The sequence below is a fragment of the Haliotis cracherodii genome, unplaced genomic scaffold (genome assembly GCF_022045235.1).
Source record: "Haliotis cracherodii isolate W230 unplaced genomic scaffold, xgHalCrac1.p SCAF_6, whole genome shotgun sequence".
Classification (NCBI taxonomy): domain Eukaryota; kingdom Metazoa; phylum Mollusca; class Gastropoda; order Lepetellida; family Haliotidae; genus Haliotis; species Haliotis cracherodii.
In genome coordinates, this window is record NW_027266319.1 from 45,355,170 (window position 1) to 45,378,030 (window position 22,861).

Consider the following 22,861-nt stretch of genomic DNA (forward strand, 5'->3'; position numbering starts at 1 on the left):
GCACACCAGAGGCACATGACCAAGCCCGGTACCGTAATCATCACCTTCTTATTTTCGCACAAACAGAGTGGTTAGGAAAACTTTTCTGAGATTGTAATCAGAGCCGTTCTATGAAACTTAAACCTTTTACATAAACATTTTTGCTTGGATTACATTCTTCTAACCTGTTAATGTCATATCTTAAGAACAGTTTTTGATTTTGGCCTTAAGTTTTCTTCAAAATTTGGCTTAAAATGTGACTTTGTTTTTAACTATAAAAGTATGTAGTATGTGGTGTTTCCTTCCCTGCATGCTTTAACACCATACTTAAGAGCTGAAGTGTTGTTTCTGATCTCCTCTGGGAGAAGATCAACTTGCAAAATATTATTTGCAGTAGAGAGGAAGAAGATGGACCGTAATATGAGAGCTGACTTCATTAAAGAAAAAGAAAATTGACACCACACCTACACCCTCTTCAGAGGAAGGGATAGAGAGCTAGTTTTTACTTATCCGCATTCTGTACAGATTATACCTGCAGCGGTATCCCTGGGCAGCAGAAGACAATCACGTAGACTTTATCAGGTTACTGTTCCATAGCAACCGACTGAGAGTCCATGTCCGCCTGTATCATTGCGTAATTCAGCACGAGTCTTAACGATTGTGTCAAAAAAGAACAGAAGAAGAAATCTGCAGCTGCCTGCATCACGAAAAAGAATCTACAATCATTGGCGAAGAAGAATCCTTCTTCTACTTCATCGAAGTCAATGCCGACAAAGAGTCAACACGTCAATGCTAAAGTGAATTTCACAAAGCAGACTGCTGCAGCTCAAAATGGGTCTATGAAGGACTGAAGAGGAAATCTTCTGTCGCTGCCCACATCACAAAGAATCTACAATTGTTGGCAAAGAAGGAGAATCATTCCTCTACTTCATTCTTCCATGCCCTTAAGGCAAGGAAGTATACGGGAGAGGTTAATTTTATAGCATGTATGTTGACATGTTGGTTTCTTTGAAATTTCAAGCCACACAGTTACCGAAACGAAACATACAAATCATGTGCATGAAATGTTGATGCTCTTCTTTTCCAACAATAAGAGATACTTCAAAATGGCCTTGCTATTCTGAGATTTAGTTATGTTTCGTAATGCAGATAACCCATGAAATTTGTTCATTTTGGTTTTAAAAGAGCTAAAAATGTTAAGGGGAAATATATATCTCATTTCGCTAAAGTTAAAAGATTAAACTTTTGCGCATTGAGCGATTATCTCCTTTAGCTATAGGAGTAGTATAGAGCTTTATCACGCACTGACCTTGCAATGCCGTACATTGTATCTTATTCAAGCTGCATCACTGAGAGTAAGGGATTATCTCCCTTACCGAATAACCGTATTGCGCACTACCTTTGCAATGTATCTTATGTTATTCAAGCAGCCATTGAGAGAGGTTCCAGGGAGGAATTTAGGTCAAGCCTGTCATGCGCACTCAATCTTTCAACTTCACATTGCTATTTCAACATATTGTTCAACACGATTAATTACCAGGCTTCTATAAAGTATGACTTTGTTCAATAAACACATGTTAAACAACGGGTTTGATATGAGAAATTTGTAATTTGTCGTCTTCATAATCACATGTATGGAGCTTGCTGTGGATAGTTGAGCACAGTATTGTTTCAAATAGTTCACTGTATGTAATGCATAATTCATACCGTTTCATGCAGCGGTTTATGGTTCTGTATGGTTTATTGCTTTGACAGTTCTTTGTAAGTTCCAGCAGAGATTATGCACCCCTATATGTTCTTTGCTTCTGGATACATAGTAAAGAGTAGTATCGGTAATGGTGATTCTGGACCACTTCCATTGGAACCAGATTTATATACCTATACTGCTACTACAGGAGTAATTTTTTATGCAAAAACGATGATGCGATTCAACGATCGTCATGAGTCTAAACTAAATTGTAATGAAAATATTCTCTATCATTTTTACTCATACGCATACCATTATTTTGAACAAAGTGATATTCAACATTTTTACTAAGTTCTTCATTCATTTTAAAAAGAGACCAGACTATATACTCTTTTTCAAAATTGGAAAGAAACAATTGATGACCGTATTTGGTTGGTTTGACATCATTATATATACTTATGTAAGCATTCGTCTAAATTATTGTGGTGTGATCCAACGATAGGAAACAATCTATTTTTAATCTCCAACCAGTTCTTTGCTTTTGGCACGGAATAATTGACGCGCTTGTTGTCTCCCCTGTTCTATGAACTTTTTTTTCTCGTCTTCACAAATACCACTGGTCTTACGAGAATATGATCAAATCTCCTGCTTCATTGCGTTGTATTTGGTTAGTTCTGACAACACTAAATGAAACTCCTCCTCGGAAATCTTACAATCAGCCAGTGCTGTTGAAATATGATCCTCAATGCTGTTCAACTTTGCTTCGGTGAGTATCCAAATATTTTCATGTTTTAATACTTTCTTTTGCAACTTACGAGAAATAAATGTTATCGCTATTCCTGCCAGTCCTGAGACTCTGGCGGCTACTTCCATACCAAGTACAATAGGTGCAGCGATTATAGTTGATAATAAACCAACACCGGCTACACCGAGTCCCATGCCAGCTGTTACAATCGCAGTGTCAACTCCCTCTCCTTCTCTATTCAATGTTTTATGTTGCTTCTCTGATGTTATCGAAATCCATCAACAGTTATCCATCTTTTCAGATGCTTCATCGAGCCGGATATAAACCCATAATGTATATTATCAGGGCTCCAAGCCAAAAGGCTGTAGAGCCCTACTGTAATCGTTCGATTTATTAGGGCTCCAAGCAGAAAGGCTGTAGAGCCCTATTATAATCGTTCGATTTATTATTTATTATTATTATTTATTATTCCGCCGATTTTTGTACCAGCGCTAGCAAAATAACCACTGGCCTGATTTTGTTCAAATTTTGTATGTACATGAATACTGTTGAGTACTAGATTCCGCCAGAAACCAAAGGCCAAGGGCAGATAACTGAAAAACAAGTATTTTTTGACGATATATTTTGCCCTGCTGATCCACAACCATTTGTCCGTTTACTTTCAAACCTTGCATGTATCTGCTGGTTCAGTTCTTTGATATTTTTTGTTCTTTGACTTTGGTCATTGATCACGTGGTTTGGCAGCCATATTGGATTCAAGGTTTTCACAGGGTTTTCTGGGTACCTGTCTTCAAATACTATCTCCTCTGAATCCACTGCATGAAATGCTTTCAAACTTTCTGAGATCTGTCTCCATACAGAACACAACAAATTGCCATAGCCGTTTTTGGATATCTTTCTTGGAGATGGTGCTACCGGATTTTGATTTTGATGATTTCTTTCACCGAATGTTTACTTCATACAAAGATCATATCTTGTAAGGTTCTCCACAGAAACCATTGAAAGTTTACATGAAGTTAGTGTGCCATATGTACCTCATATTTTTTTCTTGGTTGCATGCTAACAGTAAAACTGCTTGGTGGTAATATTGACAAAATACCGAATACATCGCTCAGAAAACCTAGGGTTATTTCCCTTTGACCGTCAAGTGTCTTTTGCAGTATGTATACTACCCTTGAAGATAAGGGTTAGAATTGGTCTTAAGCAACCCATGCTTGTCTTAAGAGGCGATTATCGGGATTCGAACATTCTCTTGGTGGTAAATGGGTTTAGAACACACTGGTTAACTCTGGCACACCTCAGTTTCGTAGTGGTGATGTCCTGCAAACGGTGACTATCTTTTGCATGAGTTGGTACAAGCAAACCATATGCGGATTCGAACATGGTCGAAGTAAAACATGGGTTAAGAACACACTGGGACATATGTGTTGATGTGTCTCAAGCAGTTCATTACATTTGACGGTGTTGGTACAGGCAAACCATTTGAGGATTCGAACATGGTCGAAGTCAAACATGGGTTAAGAACACACTGGGACACATGTGGGGATGTCTGACAAGCGGTTCATTACATTTGACGGCGTTGGTACAGGCAAACCATTTGAGGATTCGAATATGGACGAGGTCGGAAACAGGTTTAGCACTTTATCTCAGCAATACGACATAAACACGGGGCCCTGACAAACTCAGAACGCTCATCCATTTAACTTGAGCTCAACTGACAAAGACGTTACAGCCTGTTAAAGAGTCACCAAGCCGAAAAGCTGAAGAGTCCCAGTGCTATCGTTCGATTTAATATTATTATTATTCTGCCGATTTTTGTCCCAGAGCTAGCAAAATAACCACTGTCTCGATTCCGTTCAAATTTTGTATGTGTATCCAGATACTTATGTACCAGATACAACACAAATTCCAAGGCCTTAGGTCCAAAGACCAAGGTCAGATAACTGAAAAATAAGCAATTTTTAAAGCTATATTTAGCCCTATTGCTTCGCAACCACTTGTCCAATTACTTTCAAACTTTAGATGTGTCTGCTGCTTTGGGTACTTGACATTTTATGTTCTTTGACTTTGGTCATTGGTAACGTGGTTTGGCAGCCATATTGGATTCAAGGTTTTCACAGTGTCTTTTGGGTACCTGTTTTTAAATGATTACTCTTCTGAATCCACTGCATGAAATGTTTTCAAACTTTCTGAAAATGGTCTCCTTACATAGCACATCAAACTCTGTTAGCCGATTTTGGATATCTTTTATAGCGACGGACCTATTGGATTTTGATTTTGATCATTTTTTTCACCGAAACTTTACTTTAAAGATCATATCTTGTAAGGTTCTCCACAAAAACTATTGAAAGTTTTCATGAAGTTAGTGTGCCATATGCATCTTATTGTTTGTTTTTGGTTGCATGCTAAAAGTAACACCTTTGGTGGTAATATTTGATTAATATATGGGACTCCCCTGAAACACGCCAATTTCGTTGTGGCGATTTCCGGTGACTATTTCTTTACGGAATTGATACAAGCAAACCTTAAATGGATTCAAACATGTCCGAGGTCGGAAATGGGGTAAGAACAGACTTGGACATCCCGGCACACGACAATTTCGTAGCGGCGATACCCTACAAGTGGTGCCTACATTTGACGGATTTGGTACAAGGAAACCCTTTGAGGCTTCGAACATGGACGTTTGTGCACAGTATATCTTGGAGCCTGCCATTGCTGCTTTGCAGCTATATTTAGGGCTCCAAGCCTGAAAGGCTAAGAGCCCTATTGTAATTGTTGTGTTTCTTATTATTATTATTATTCCGCCATTTTTTGTACCAGACCTACAAAAACAACCAGTAGCCAGAATGGCTTCAAAATCGACAGCAACATCGGCATCAACGTGACGCAGTTACCAGCAAAAACCCAAGGCCATAGGCCCAATGGCTAAGGGCAGATAACTCGTCAAAGTTTCAACTTCAGCAGCAATAATCTTCGAAACTATTTGTCCAATGACTTCCAGATTTGCCATGCGGCAGCGCAATCAGATGCCCATCATTTTGTACTGCAGGACCATGGTAGCTACAACGCACCGTTTGGCAGCCATATTGGATTTAATGGTTTTGGCACTTCTTTTCACCATTTTTCTCAGTACTTGTCTCTCCAAATCTGCTCAGCTCAAACAACCAGCTCAAAAGTTTCCAAACTTTCCATACTTTGTGTCCAAGTACCATACTAACAACTTCCGAGAAAATATACTGAGATATGTCTTCAATGGCCGCCATATTGACTCCTACTTCTGGCTCAAAGTTATTTTCAAACTTTTGACTCAGGTCAAAAGTCATGCGTTTTTCTTATGCCTCATGTTCAGGCCATTCCAGAACACCAAACCGTTTGCCTGTCGCTAAACGGACAACGAAACTACAGCGTTTTAAAGAGGGAACTCTTTGGCAGCCATATTGGATTACAGGTTTTGGCACTGTTTTTTACCAAATTTCTAAGTACTTGACTCCCAAAATCTCCTCAGCTCAAACTACCAGCTCAAAAGCTTCCAAACTCTCCATACTTTGTCTCCAAGTACCATACTACCAACTTCGCAGAAAACGTTCTTGTGTGAAAAGTCATGTATTTTCCTGATAGCACTTGTCCTGGCGATTCCAAAACACCAAACCGTTTGACTGTCGCTAAACGGACAACGGAGCTACAGCGTTTTCAAGAGGGAACTCTTTGACCCCATTCATAACCTTGCCATATAGCGAAACTCGAAACCCCATGTAGAATGGGGATGTCTGTTACCACGTGACTCCCCAAATGTGCTCAGCTCTAACTACCAGCTCAAAAGCTTCCAAACTTTCCATGCTTTGTGCCCAAGTACCATACTACCAACTTCCGAGAAAACATACTTAGGTCAGAAGTCATGCGTTTTCCTGATACCTGATGTCCTGGTTATTCCAGAACACCAAACCGTTTGTCTGTAGCTAAACGGACAACGAAACTATAGCGTTTTAAAGAGGGAACTCTTTGACCTGTCCATAACCTTGCCATATAGCAAAACTCCAAACACCCTAACTCCGAAACTACCTGTCCGATTTCGGCCAAATTTCGTGTGTGTATGTAGAATGGGATTGGCTGTTACCGTGCCTGATTGTAGACACTCAACATATAAGAGAAAAATGATACATAATTCATGTATAACAACATTTGTAACCTGTTGCTCAGGTTGAAACGGACTATAGAAATAGATTTACATTTGGCCTGGTATCTTCAACGGTTCTGCAAAGAAATCAGTGCCACTTGGTATAATCTATCTACATCATTTTTGTTTTGTTTTCTGGAAGCTCATATCTGCATTGGCGCAAATTCACGATACATGTTGTCAATAGAGTTAAGCAAACAAAGAATGGCGCATGCATGCTTATTGGCCGCACAGCGTGTCAGCGTACCTCAGTCCCATGCGGCTGGGTCGGTCGGTCGGTTTGCATATTGGAACGTGATCCAAGTGCACGGTAATAGTAGAGCGAGGCAGTGATAGCGCTATAGCCGATTACATAAGCTGCTGTCAGCGGGGTCATCCGAGAGCCACGTGTTGGCTCTTCCAGTCAAAATAGGACCCCCCGAGGACACCTCCTTCATAAATCTATTTCGGACTGTGGGATTTACGGTAGGTTTGTGATTGAAAGTTTGATATTCCTGAACTCTCCGATTAATTTACTCGTACTTGTGATAATTGTATTACCACAACTTCAAGTAAAGTAACAGACGGGTTATATGTTAACTTCATGTTTCGATAGTAGTCTGTTTCTTTATGGATTTTCTTCACGCTGTTTTCAGTAGTCACTGCCAGCAGAAACCATGCATTTTGTACGTTTGTGATTGAAAGTATGATATCGCTGAACTCTCCTATTAATGTACTATCTTTTAAACGTACTTGTCATAATTTTGTTACCACAACTTACAGTAATAACAGACTGGTTATATGTTGTTCACTTCATGTTTTGATGGTAGCGATTTCTATAGTCTGTTTCTGTATGGATTTTCTTTCTTCACGCTATATGTAGTACTCTCTGCCAGCGGGAAGCACACAGTTTCGCGCACATGCACGTATGGAAGATACATCCCGATGTGTGTAAAACGCATAACAGAACTAGACACCTTGTACGACATGATGTATGGAGAGCATTAATGTTTTCAGCTGAATCGTATTTTTTGTTAGTTAGTGGTGCGCGTGAAAGCTCATATCTGCATTGGCGCGAATTCACAATACACACTGTCAATAGAGTTAAGCAAACAAAGAATTTCGGAATGCATGTTTATTGACTGCACAGTGTGTCGGCTTGACTGAAGATGGGTCAGTAGAGTGCCTATTGGAGCGTGAGCCACGGTAGCGTATAGCGAGACGCGCTAATTAAGCTCCCGGTAGATTGTGTTAAAGGCACAAACACTTATTCTTTCAGCCGGCACTGATAATAGGTAAAATAGAATAGAAGATAGGAGAGCAGTATTACACTCGGCTACAGATGTTGATATTGTTGTAGTGGCGGGTAATGAAGGCTCCAGTTGCCAACGGGACGAATAGAGTAACCACCCTTAATAATGCCAAACTGGACCTGTGCCAAAATGGACTGTTTTTCTCAGTCAAAATGGACAAGTTACGTGTCACATAGTTAATAAAGGCTATATTATAATGATACACAGTAATGCAGATATCCTTCCTGATACCGGTAGTGACTTGTAAGTCAACAGGAAAAACGCCCTGTTTTAGAAGGTCCACACTTTTGAAGCTTCACAGGGCGCCAGTTATGAATGACCATGACCTTGAATCATTGGTATCAAAATAACACCATTTGGTTTCTTGGAATGGATTTCCACACTATCAAATTACCTTTTTATAATGCGAACATGTTCATTATTGAAAATTCCATTTTTTCTGAGACATCCCTGATATGATGCCAACTTTAGGAAGTATTATTTACCAATATCATTATCGTTAAGAAACCAGTTCCTCTCTTTACTTACTTAAGTGTTATGATCTCTATTGCGTTTACAGCTAATTTTCTTTTCAACTTTGATAACAAATGCTTGGAAGACTGGGGGTTTTCTTTGCTGATTGCTTGAATTGCTTCAACAAGAAGATGACAAGAGGTGACCGACATGTGTTGTTACTGTTAGATAATGCCCCAAGCCATCTCATCCCCGAGCACGGGTCGAATTACAAGATCAATTTCCTGCTTATTACAATAACAAGTCACCAACACCTCTGCATGCTGGTATCTTCCATCCTGAACAGATCCAGAGCCAAATGGGAATTATTTTCTTGGTCAAAACGGACCGGTGAAATATCCTATTGATAATCCTGATCAAATTGTAGTCGTACACAGTAGTGCACATATCCTTCCTCATATCGGAATGCACTTATTAAACAACAGGAGAAAATGCATTAATGGTAATAGATTAGGGCCATTAAGAACTCAGTTTCAAAGGTTTTTAGTACTCTGTATAACCAAAGTGCAATTTTGCAAAAGTACTTCTATGAATGGAGAACAGGATCTGCTGCTATAAATTACGATAGGGAGCCCGCCATCGCTGCTTGCATCTATATTTCTTTATTAGGGCTCCCTGCCATCTTGGCAAGAGCCCTCTTGTTATTGTTCGATTTATTATTATTATTATTATTATTCTTTATTATTATTATTATTCCGCGGATTTTTGTTCCAATCCGAACTCCAAAACTACTGCTCAGAATCTCTTGAAATTTTGCACAAAGATAGCTTAGCCATTGAAGTTATATCCACAAAAATCTCAAGACTCTAGACTCAAAGACTAAGGGCAGATAACTCAAAACAACTTTAAAAATAGCAATTTCAACAGCTCATATCTCCGCCACGAAAGCTCCAAAGACTTCCAAAATTCTTGAACTGGTGCGGAATCAGATGGCCAAAAAATTCTCTACACATCCAATGTAGCGAAATTGCTTCGTTTGGCCTCCAGATCGGATTAAGTGTTTTTGCACTGTTTTTTAGCAGATTTCTCAGTACTTGACTCCAAAAATCTCCTCAGCTCAAACTACCAGCTCAAAAGATTCCAAACTCTCCAGACTTTGGCTCCAAGTACCATACTAACAACTTCAAAGAAAACATAAATGTGATATATTTTCCTGATAGCCCTTGTCCTGACCATTCCAGAACACAAAACCGTTTGTCTGTAGCTCCATGGACAACGGAGCTGCAGACTTTTAAAAATGGAACTCTTTGGCCCCAGTCCATCAACTTGCCAAATAGCAGAACTCTAAACACCCGTATCTTGGCTAAAATTGGTCCGCTTTCGACCACATTTCGTGTGTTTATGTAGAGTGGGGATGTTTGTTACCACACCCATTTGTAGTGACTTAGGAAATAAGACGACGGAGAGAGAAATGATACATAATTTATGTACAACAACATCTTTCAACATCTTACTCCTAGCAAGATCATTCAATAACTGGCAGACTAGGCAATCTTTAGTATTTACATGTGCAATTCGATATTGAAATGCAGTCACAAATCACAAATCCTACATACATCAAACTCTTATTTCACATGTTCTGAAAATGTCATTTAGTGGGGGTGACATAGGTGTTTTACGAACTCTTCAAACATTTTTTAAAGTAAAAGACACTGAAAGAAGCAGCAGTAAAATGACAAATAAGTCCCGTTCACTGCACTTCAATCGCCAGCAATACTGTGTCCTCTTTGCGGTATACGCTACATTATTGTCGATAGACCAGTGGTATCGGTTTGTTTATATAACAAACTACAGTCTGTAATACGTGAGCTTTGTGTATAGTTTTAGGCTTTGGACCACAGAAATCAGTTATCAGGGTCAATGAGATACAGTGTTAAAACAGCTGATGGACAACGCAAGCAGAAACGGACTATAGAAATACATTTTCGTTTGCGCTCGTATGTTCAACGGTTCTGCATAGAAAACAGTGTAGCTTGGTGTAAATATCGACATCGGATGTTCAGTTATGTCAAAGCTCATATCTACATCAATTGGCGCGAATTCACAATACACATTGTCAACAGAGTTAAGCAAAGAACTGCGCATACATGTTTATTGGCCTCACAGCGTGTCAGCTTACCACAGTCCCATGTGGCTGGGTCGGTCGGTTGCATATTGGAACGTGATCCACGTGCACGGTAATGGTAGCGCGAGGCAGTGATAGCGCGATACCGGATTACATAAGCTGCTGTCAGCGGGGTCATCTGAGAGCCACGTGTGGGCTCCTCTGGTCAAAACAGGACCCCCCCGAGGACACCTCCTTCATAAATTTTTTTCGGACAGTGGGATTTACGGTAGGTTTGTGATTGAAAGTTTGATGTTCCTGAATTCTCCGATTAATTTACTCGTACTTGTCATAATTGTATTACCGCAACTTCCAAGTATAGTAACCGACGGGTTATATGTTAACTTCATGTTTCGATAGCGGCGATTTCTATAGTCTGTTTCATTATGGATTTTCTTCACGCTGGTTTCAGTAGTCTCTGCCAGCAGAAAGCACGCATTTTGTACGTTTGTGATTGAAAGTTTAATATCGCTGAACTCTCCGTTTATTGTACTGGTTCTTGTCTTAATTATATTACCACAATTTCAAGTAATAACAGACCATTTATATGTTCACTTCATTTCAATAGTAGCGACTTATATAGTCTGTTTCTGTATAGATTCTCTTCACGCTGTTTGTAATACATTCTGCCAGTGGAAAGTGCACAGTTTCCCGTACTTGTACACTAGATCCATTCAGTTGCTCCCTGTCTAAAGGATCGTTGTACAACATGTTTGGTTTTCTTTTCATAAAATGCCTTATTTTCCTTGGAACGGATTTTCGCACTATCAAATTACCCTTTTATGATCTGAACCTGTTCATTTTTTATAATTCCATTTTTTTCTGAAAGATCCCAGATATAATGCCAACTTTAAGGAGTATTATTTACCCATATCATTATGGTTTAGAAACCAGTCCCTTTCTCAAACTACTTAAGTGCATTGATCTCCATTGTGTTTACAGCTAATCTTCTTTTAAACTTTGATCACAAACGCTTGTAAGACTTGGGGTTTTCTTAGCTGATTTGTTGAATTGCTTCAACAAGGAGATGACAAGAGGTGACCGACATGTGTTGTTACTGTTAGATAATGTTCTAAGCCATCTCATCCCTGAGCACGGGCAAATTACAACATCCATTTCCTGCATTTTACAATAACAAGTCACCAACACCTTTGCATGCTGGTATCTTCAATACTTAACAGGTACAGGGCCAAAATGGGAATTTTTTTCTTGGTCAAAACGGACAGGTGAAATATCCTATTGATAATCCAGATCATATTATAGTCGTACACAGTATAGCACATATCCTTCCTCATATCGGAATGCACTTATATAACAACAGGAGAAAATGCCTTAATGGTAATAGATTAGGGCCATTAAGAACTCAGTTTCAAAGGTTTTTAGTACTCTGTATAACCAAAGTGCAATTTTGCAAAAGTACTTCTATGAACAGAACAGGATCCGCTTCTACAATTCTAACCAGCAGGAGCCCGCCATCGCTGCTTGCAGCTATATTTATTATCATTATTATTCCGGCGTTTTTTGTTCCAATCATAACTCAAGAACTTCAGCTCGGAATCTCTTCAAAATTTGCACCAAGATTCCCAATGTCCTGAAGCAGATACCACAAAAATCCCAAGGCCTTAGGCACAAAGACCAAGGGCAGATAACCAAAAACATTTATGTTGCCCTATTGCTCCCCAACCGCTTGTCCAATTACTTTCAAACTTAGCATGTGTCTGCCGCTTTAGGTGCTTGACATTTTTTGTTCTTTGACTTTGGCCATTGGTCACGTGGTTTGGCAGCCATATTGAATTCAAGGTTTTCGCTGTGTTTTGGGGGTACATGTCTTCAAAAGCATAGAACTCTGAATCCACTTAATGAAATGCTTCAAAACTTTCTGGGACTTGTCATCATACACAACACATCAAACCTTTGATAGCTGTCTTGGGATATCTTTTTTAGTTGGTCATATTGGATTTGGATTTTGATCATTTTTTTCTTTAAAGATCATATCTTGTTAGGTTCTTCACAGAAACAACTGAGACTTAACATTAAGTTACTTAGTCATATGAACCTCATTTTTTGTTCTTGGCTGTATGCTAAAAGTAACAATGCTTGGTTGTAATATTTAAAAACAGATTTCAGTGCAAATACTGAATGAAGCACTCGTAAATCTAGGTAGGTAGGATTATCTCCCTTTGACTATCGACTGCCCTTGAAGATGAGGGTTAGAATTGGTCTTTAGCAACCCATGCTTGTCTTGAGAGGCGATTATCGGGATCGGGTGGTCAGGCTCCCTGATTTGCTACTTTATTTCCCAATTGCCTTACTTTTGACGTCTGGGCCACTCGTACCCCCCGACATCCCCAGAACAGGCCAATTTCTTGCTGTGATGTCCAGCCTGCCTGCGGTTACTATGTTGGTACAAACAAACCATTTGAGGATTGGAACATGGTCTAGGTCGGAATTGGGTTTAGAACACTCTGGTTCACTCTGGCACACTCCAATTTCGGAGCGGTGATGTCCTGCAAACGATCTTTTGACAGATTTGGTACAAGTAAACCCTTTGACGATTTGAACATGAGGATTTGAGGTCGTAGATAGGTTTAGAACAGCCTTTGACACCCTGCACATGCGAATGTCATAGCGGCAATGTCCGTAACCGGTGCCTACATTTGACGGCGTTGGTACAAGCAAACCATTTGAGGATTCGAACATGGTCGATGTCGGAAATTGGTTAAAACACCATGGGATACCCAGGCACATGTCAATTTCGTTGTGGTGATGTCTCCCAAGCAGTTCCTTACGTTTGACGGCGTTGGTACAAGCAAACCATTTGAGGATTCAAACAAGGTGGAAATCAAACGTGGGTTAAAAAACTCACTGGGACACATGTGGTGATGTCTCACAAGCGGTTCCTTGCATTTAAAGGCGTTGGTTCAAGCAAACCATATGCGGATTCGAACATGGACGGCGTGTGAAATGGGTTCAGAACATCCCGGGACGTCCTGGGACATGTCAAACTGCCACCCTGCCACAAACTGCCGTACAGCAGACCTAGCAGCAGAATAGCAGACCTTTGAACAGTTGTAACTCGGAAGCTTCTGGTCCAATTTCGACCAAATTGTGTGTGTATGTAGAGTGGGATCGTCTGGATTATTATTGTAATCATATCATGACGGCATTGGTACAAGGAAACCATTTGAGGATTCGAATATGAACAGGGACTGGAATAGGTTCAGAACACCCAAAATGCTCTGGCTCCCGCCAATTTTGTCAAAATGGACTAATGACATATCAAGTAATAAATTACACTATAGCATACTCATGTGCACTGCATTTATAAAGTGGATTCAAGTTGGCTGGAACTAAATGACTTATTGGCATGAGATGTATTTTGCCCTGTTGCTCGGAAACTGCTAGTCCGATTACTTTCACTCGCTACATGTGCCTGGTGCTTGACATCTTTTGTTATTTAACTTTGGCCACTGGCCACATGGTTTGGCAGCCATATTGGATTCAGGGTTTTCACATTGTCTTTTGGATACACAGGTCTTCAAAAGCATATGACTCTGAATCCACCACATGAAATGCTACCAAATTTTCTGAGATTTGTCTCCGTACATAACACATCAAACATATATTTGATGGGATAGTTATTAGTTGCGGCCATATTTGATTTTGATTTTGATTTTGATACGCCCCGGCGTACCATCAACTCATCTAAGGCCCTAATCAGCCCTAATCCTGTTATTACTGGCTTCGTCCTTTGTTTATGTCACTGACTTCACCGACGATTGTCATCACTACCCTTATTGGGAAAATAACAGGCTTCTCTACTCCAGTATAACAATATCTACTCTACTGCATAAACATTGCCTCCTACTTGTATAGATACTTGTTCATCCATAAATTCTTATCCTTACTTAGAACTCCAACTTCTAAATGCCTATGAAAGTAGAATTCAGTGAAATATCAAATTATTAATTACATTATACAGTACTCTTATTCACTGTATTATAAAGTGGATTCAAGTAGGCTGAAACTGAATGACTCGGTGCTTCTAGAAATCATAGAGCCTGACATCACTGCCCGCAGTTATATCTTTTTATTATTATTATTATTCCGTCGTTTTTTGTAACTCAAGAACCTGTAGCCAGAAGCTCCTGAAAATTTGCAACAAGATACCTTAGGTCCTGAAGCAGATACCACAAAAATTTCAAGGGTCTAGGCTCAAGGACTAAGGGCAGGTAACTCAAAACAATTTCAAAAATTGCAATTGCAACAGCTCATATCTCCAAAACTGCTGCTCCAATGACTTCCAAATTTCTTGTACAGGTGCAGAATCAGATGCCCAACAATTTCTCTTCACGTCCAATGTATCAAAATTGGTTCGTCTGCCCGCCATATTGGATTTAAGGTTTTGGCTCTGTTTTTTACCATTTTTCTCAGTACCAAAATCTGCTCAGCTCAAAAGCTTCCAAACTTTCCATAGTTTGTGTCCAAGTACCATACCACCAAGTTCGGAGAAAAAATGCTGAGATATGTCTTCCATGGCTGCCATATTGACTCTTACTTCCGGCCCAAAGTTATCTTCAAACTTTTGACAGGACTTCTTTAGCAAGCTCTGGCATTGGAAACTTTACAGGTAAGGCACTTGAACAACCTCTGTTGTATCTTGCTTTGGTTGCTGAGCAAGTTCTCTTCTTGCTCTTATGTCAAAAGTCACGTGATGTGGCGGCCATATTGGATTTTGGTAGCCTCTAATGAAATTACTTTGCAAACAACGTATCTGCTAAAGTTCTTAATAGAATGTACTACAAATTATCATAATGCACCAGTATCAGACGCTGAACATTTCATGTTCTTAGCAGTTGCGTAATTTGGCGACCATATTGGATTGAAGAATGTCAGAATGCAAAAAGTGAGAAAAACAACATAAAACATCATGTATCTAAGCCACTATTGGACCAATTGGTTCCAGATTTTGCATGTGACACCGTCATAAGATACTGATCAATTTCAATTGGGGGGGTCAAAAGTGATACATCCATCTTGGATTTAAGATTCGTTTCGTCAGGTTGCCATGGAAACCAAACTTGACAACGGAATGAGCTGATTTTCACAGCACTATTAGATACAGACCATGGGAAGATGTCTGCAAAGTTTCAGCTTTGACGTTACATAGTTCATGAGAAAATGACAAAACAAGGTTTTAGTGGACAGACCCGAGGACGGACAGCGGACATACTTTTCGTCAATTTTTACCTATACATATGATAGAGCGGGTGTGGGGTAAGGCATAAACACCAATCGCTTCCACCATACATGCAATTACAGTCGCGCCAAAAAAATATTTTCATTTAACTAACCATCTAAATGACCTTGACCATGTGACCTTGGTGACCTTGAATTTTTTTAAATGTTTTTAGTCGTATGTACCCTTTATCGGAATCTGTGGGGATTGATATCACATTCATATCATTCACATCGACCCACTCAAAACCACCCATGGGTAAAGGTTGACTCATAGCCCATCCGTACAAATTGTTGGCGTCGAGATGTTATATGTATGTATCGGGTTTACTCGGATCATATCCTTCCACAAATTTATTATTAGCCTTAGAATACCTTTTAGCCATCATCAATATACCACCTCTTAATCCTTTCTCAATAAACAAGTGCATATCGTAATCAGTGAGTAGTTTTAGTTCTACACCGGTCTTCTTCAACAATGCATCCCACGATAGTCCAGGACTGGAATAGTACCATGCCGGGTCAAGGCCGTATTATTTTAAACATGTCTTTCTAAATATCTCGAATATATCTGCGAGTAACAGTACATTTGTTTTTTATGTACAGATCATGCTAATCACCTAAATTCTTACAACCTAATTTATCCCACACCGTCAGAGCATGTTCATAATCGGCATCGGTTATTTCAGATAATGTTAAGTTACTATAGAATGATTCAAGGGTGGTAATTTAATTTCGTCGAATCTAGACCAATCATCCATATATTTGTAAGTATATACACCTTTTCTCATCAACAAATGCTGTGTTAACCGATCAGTATATTGATTTGTTATTGCAAAGTCATCGGGATTGTTTGCATTAGCTAAATTGTCCACGGAAGATAACAGAAACTGTAAGGAGTCTATGAATCTAAGCCCATTACTTTGCTTTATTCTGGCTTTCCCATCCTTGTCTGTATAACTTATAGGTTTTAGTCAATGAGAATGATATGTATTTTTCCATATTATTAGGAATGCATGTTAAGCCGCCATCGGTCTTTGAGATAGCTTGCATGATGAGATGAGAATCATGTCCTCTGAGGTTGTGAAACACAACGGGGATGGGTATTTTTTGAGAATTCATTTTTAGTTTCAAGTTACACTCGTTATGTGCGGCTCACCGATAATTACCTGTGACGTAACAATGATCTCTTACGGAATACCCATTCAGGGGTTTATTACAAACATGACAACTCGTTGACTTCTTATAGGCCCTCCAATCATCCCTTGTCATACACATGGGTTTCTTACACGATAAATTTTCCCTGATTATTCTCTCTACGTTTTGTAGATATTCTAGGAACTTTTCGGCTGCATCGGGACCTCTGTACATCACGGGCGGATTTGTTTTCCCATCATACCTTACAACTATATATCCAAACTCACAAGGAATATGTTCTTGAGTTTTATGTGTAAAACTACATTCAGAATTGTTTTCGGTATTTTCTATCAGTTTGATAAGCGCTTCGAAGTCTGCGTAAATTATGTACTGTACTGGCATTTGATTACAATAATGTTCAAATTTTAATATATTTTTTCCCTCTTTAGGCATATCAATCCTGATAGCATTCTGTCCAACACCTCTGCAGTCTTCTTTATGCGCTTATAATAGATCTTGTCTGCTGTACCCATGCAGGCATCTTTCGCAGAATTATTTCATTCCTGCATGTTTTGTTTGATCGCATAATAGCCTGCTTAAACTCTTTAAACACATATAATGATATTTACCATCTTTTTCGATCAGAAATGAATTTATCCTGGGAATATGTTCTGAGGCGGAGCTTATCCTGTGTACAATTCCTTTAGAAGAATGCCTATCCGGATGTTTGTCTACGGGGAGCAATGCAGATCTTATCATCATTCTTAAACAGTCATCGCCTTTATTTTTTACATTAATTATGGCTTTTTTCTTTTTATAATACACGGTCAATCTATTTAAGATCCAACTTTGAAAGGTATATAATTTGCTATATCTAAATATAAACTATCTATTTTATCCACAACCCAACCTGAACCTCTATTAGTCGAACATTAGGAAGTTTCCTTTATCCTCTGAACTGATGCATCTAATGATGCGCTTATACTATCTGATTCGGTTACAACTTCTTGATTGCTCCGGAAATAAGGTTCGGTATATTCGGAGTCATTTTTACTGAGTTACATATTAACTGTCACCTGGTATTTTATATTATTTAAATCATCTAATTCCTCGTTAATTTTGCTCGATACGATGGGCTTAACATCATTAACATCCATGTTGGAATTAATATCCATCTTCCAACCTCTTAGATACTTACCAACGCCGGCTGTGGGTACAAATTTTAACTCAACGGGTTGATTATTTTTATCATCGGGTTGATTGTTATCTAGTAAAGCGATCAATTCAGCTTTTCTCATTCGAGAATAACCTCAGCCCCCTTTTTTTTCGCTAGAGCTTTGAGTTCTCTAACAGTCTGGGGTTTGTTGTATTCCTAACCGAGTAAATCGATCAATTCAGCTTTTCTCATTCGAGAATATCCATGTAGACCACGTTGCTTTGACAAAGCCTTCAACTCTCTGACAAAAACCATTGTGATTATATTGTGGTATATGCAAAGTGAGTCAAATCTCTAAATGTTTTTTTTCATATATCTAAATACGTATTCTCCCCAAACTATTCCTCTCGTTTATGTAATCTCTCTTCCTAGCGTAAATAATCTGGTTCCTGACCCTATCAGCGCCGTGTTTCTTACATAAACAATAACAACCTTTGACCCCTATCCCACATACAGAACAAATGTAATTTATATTTCCTTGCCTGATGTAATAAGAATGTACTCCGCAGTATATACCAACACAACGTCGGCTGCATTGAATTGGCTTCCCCATGAGTGTAAATCTACAGATTCATGGTTATACATCTATCATATCATTTGTCTATAGAGAATACTTCTCATTCTCGTTAGATACCATTTTTACGAAGTAAGTGGACTTTCTATGGTATCTGACCTCGCTTTCGCTCAGTCAGATACCATAGAAAGTTCACATGTTTCGTAAAAATGGTATCTAACGAGAATGAGTGTGGTATTTTTTTTTTATTACCCACGTTAAATATGTATGTAGTGTAAATACATAATAACTTTTGTTCGTTGACAGACCAAACTTAAACCAGTTGCAAAATCTGGTTGCGCATGAATATTGATGTATGGCCAAATATGGGCATTGCTTACATTCTTAAGAATAAGTTTTAACAACATGCGCCATTATATAATGTCTGTGGAAGCTCAATGCATAACTTATATAGGATGCAAACCGAATTTGATGCATGTGACTATCTTGTTTGAGTTAATAAAGTGTTTGTAAATATCTCTCGCTCACATGAGATTGCTTCAGTTCAGCCTTGTAGTTGCAAAAATGAATGACGTCTCGCGATTTTTGATGAATGAAAAAAGTAGTCCCAGTGTGACAGAAGTTACGGTTATCCAATCAAAACGAATAAAACAAGGTCAACCTTGTACGACACACATGTGACGTACGGTTTTAGTATCTTACCACCTGTATCTTCACCATGTGGGAAATAAAAATGCAAATCACATCTCCACTGGTGAGTCATAGCTGTCATTGCTATTTATAGATCAGCAGTCAGGGTTAATAGTTGATACGAAATAGATCATGGCCTATGCATAGTAATTGTATAGCTGAAAATTTGCAACTACTGTTAACCCAAACATTATAAACGCTATCTCGCGGTCTTTCTGAGCCTCTGACGGTGTATAAAACTGAGTTATTGTTGGCCTTGGTATTGGGTCAAGTTTCTTTCCATAAACAAGGAAGTATTCATGCATGGCAGATTCAACATCCTTAAACGTTTGAATTGAATGTCCTTGCTTACGCAGTTCATCATTATTAAAATCTAATCTAAACATGCTATTTCTGGCCCATTGTGACTTGGCTGTTTCAAGTTGTTCTAATGCTTTATTATGTCTTTTCTGCTCCTCTCCTCTAACACTAGAAAATAAAAAATTACTCCCCGAAAAAGCTAGAGCATTAACAATAGCTCCACTGACCATCATCGCAATTGATGCCATATTCAAATGTTTATATGTTTATAAAATATTCAAATGTTTAATTACTTCATTATGTCTTCTGGGATAAGCCCTTGTTTGATGAGCATATCTTTTGTTGCCATTGCTAATCCTATATTGAGAATCATCAAACAGATATAACCATTAAAATCTAGCTTGGGTGGTGTGGCTTTAGTAATCATTTTAGCTATACGGGCAAGCCACTGACCACTGCTGAATGATACGTTGCGTTTACCAACATTTTACCGTCTGTAACTGGAGTAGTCAAGCTTTTATAACATTATATGAGGGGTTAACTCTGATTGAACTTGTGATGCAATCGCTTGTTGTGACTGTACTCATAAGCCCCTAGCCTTGTCTACGATAGCCAGTAAACATGGCATCAACATTGTTCGTAATGAATTAGGTTTTGTAGACTACTCATGAGAAAAACTTTCTGCGAAGACTACTAAGGTTCTTAAGACTCTGCGTGCTAAACTCGGTGCCATAGATAAAGATGACTTGGAAGAAAGCTCGAAGCTGGCCTTGGAGCTGGCCTCGGAGAAATCTTGGATACCTACTACGATAATTCCAGGTATCACCATACTCGGGGCTCAGTATTAGGGAATTACGAGGCCTTGACAAGGCAATGCAAACAATGAGGGGAGAACTCATCAATAATACAGCCAAGCTATCTGAACTCGACAAGCATATAGCTTATGAGAAAACAAAACTTGAACAGGCGGGTGATGAATTCAGTAGACGTCGCGTTGCGGAAAGATTGCGTAACTAAGAAGGCGAAAGATCGGCCCGCCTCTTAACAGCTTCCACTAATAGAAAGGCACTTCGTTCACAAATCAGTAGAATTCGAGAAACTATTGATCAAGTCCTCAACGATGATACTACACAGGCCGATAAAATTAAAACATTGTTCAGAGAACAGGGGATAACCATTGCTAGTATTTTAACCGCTTTGGGATTTATTATATCGACTTTGACTCTCGCGTTAACCGGGGTACAGGAGGTGGCACACTACCTAGTGATAAAAATGGTGTAAAAGAGTGGATAAAAAAAGCATTTAAAAGAATTAGGTTCAGCACTGGGAAAGCTCGCTGGGAAAGCCGCGTCTGCACTTCCCGGCATAATAGGAGTATAGTTTCCTGGCTCTTGAATTTATTAGCTAAGACCACCACTTGGCTTAGTCAAAACTTGTGGGCACTGATCGTAGCAATTCCAGGGCTGTTGTACGTATCCGCTAAGAACTATTTAACCAAATCATGAGTAAACCAGCCGCGACTCCACCTACTTTAAGCGCTGTTTTTTCATCAGCTGCAATATGTGGTGGCACTTGTGGTTGAGCTTAGTATATGGTTGTGGTGTCTGTGGCTTGACTATTCCCGTTTCGCCTGTGTTTGTTTGCGTTATTAATTCGGTGTTAATATCTGAATTTACACCTGGTTTTTGTTGATCGGTAGCAATAACAATTTTATTATTATAGCCTATCACTTGACCGATCTTAAGTTCCATATTACTCGGAGACATGTATAGTCCCGGCGCATAAACGTAGTCTACCTTGGATTGAGCGTACTGTAATACATCTTGATAACGCTTTATAGAAGATGGTATGTCAACTGGTGAATTAATAGCATCCTCCACGTTTACAACAAACTGTTTTTGCGGTATCGTTTAGTTGCACAAATTTTGTAACAATATAAGCTAAACCACTCTGAAAGCCCATAAGATCTCCTCTTCAATCGTTACTCGAAAGTTCCCAGCCATGATTAAGATTATGTAATCTTACAAAAAGTTTGTTTTTCTGTAGCAACTTAAATGGATCGAATGGTTGATTAATCATCGCTTTCTTCTTTAACAATTTTTTGTCTGCTGTACGGAACACCTAGACCATGGTTAAGTCCTTTAATACGCCAATCTTTACTCGTAGAAATATTAAAGTCCTGACAAATACGTTCGATTGCCCACCTATTGTATGGATTATTTGATGCATTCCATGCTCGATCCTGCGGTAATGGGGCACTAAGTTCTTTAAGTATACGTCTAATCTGATAATACACGTGAAATGATAAAACAGACTTATTTAGTTCAAGTCCTGGGGCATAAAGAGATACACCACATCCTGTTGTGGCACACCATCTGGCAAAGTTTAACTGATTCTGCCAAAATTGCATTGGATTATGGAACCAATCGTGCACCATTTTATCGCTAGTTGCCGTGAACCTGTATTTTTCAAAGATATCGGGGAATTTAACAAAGAAAATTAGCACCGGAGGCACTTGCTAAAAACAACTGATTAGTAATATAAGTTGATTTCATATTTAAGTTATGATATAGTATCATTGTATATTTAATATGTATGTCACACTCCCGGGAATAACAAATGGTCAGTCTATTGAACTGCTTCATACTATCGATAACTCGGATGGTCAACTTGAAGTTGCTCTCTGCGATGTAACGTATTACCCCCTGTGGACCAACATAAGTGCTGCAAGAGATAATAATGAGATAATACTAATTGTTACAAATAGTTTAGAAAAAAACATTATTATACCTGATGGGTATTACAGCATATGCTCACTCAATGATGACATTTTTAAGCCTTTGGGAGTTAGTCTCACACAAAATGAGTTGTAGTTGTAGTTGTATAAAGAGTTGTGCATCCATCTTGATCAGATCAGTACAACGGATAATATTCAACTCGAAAGTCCTTCAACTCTGCAAAGAGCTATTCCAGTCAAAGAAGAAAAATACAATAGCGGTAGAACAGAATCTTTCTCAACATTACAATATAAAAAAATTAAAGCAGGGTATTATTTCAGATCTCAAAATTTCTGTATTAGATGTAAAACATCAACCTGTACATATAGGATACTTGAGTGTAACACTCAATATTTTAAATAATGGTTGATTCATCAGGCCCTGGAAAGCATAACCTTAGACAATGTAATGCAATTGCGCTTTCCGATCTTGGAGACAGAAGGATTTGGTAAACCCGGTACCGATGGCAAGTTATACGCTTTACACTTACAAGAT

At 38.9% G+C, this 22,861-nt stretch overlaps 1 protein-coding gene across 4 annotated transcripts in view; it reads right to left on the reverse strand.

The window, feature by feature from the left end:
• LOC139445614 (RNA polymerase II-associated protein 3-like) overlaps positions 1-22,861 on the reverse strand; it is a 383,319-nt gene that overhangs the window by 320,754 nt on the left and 39,704 nt on the right. The window lies entirely within an intron of this gene.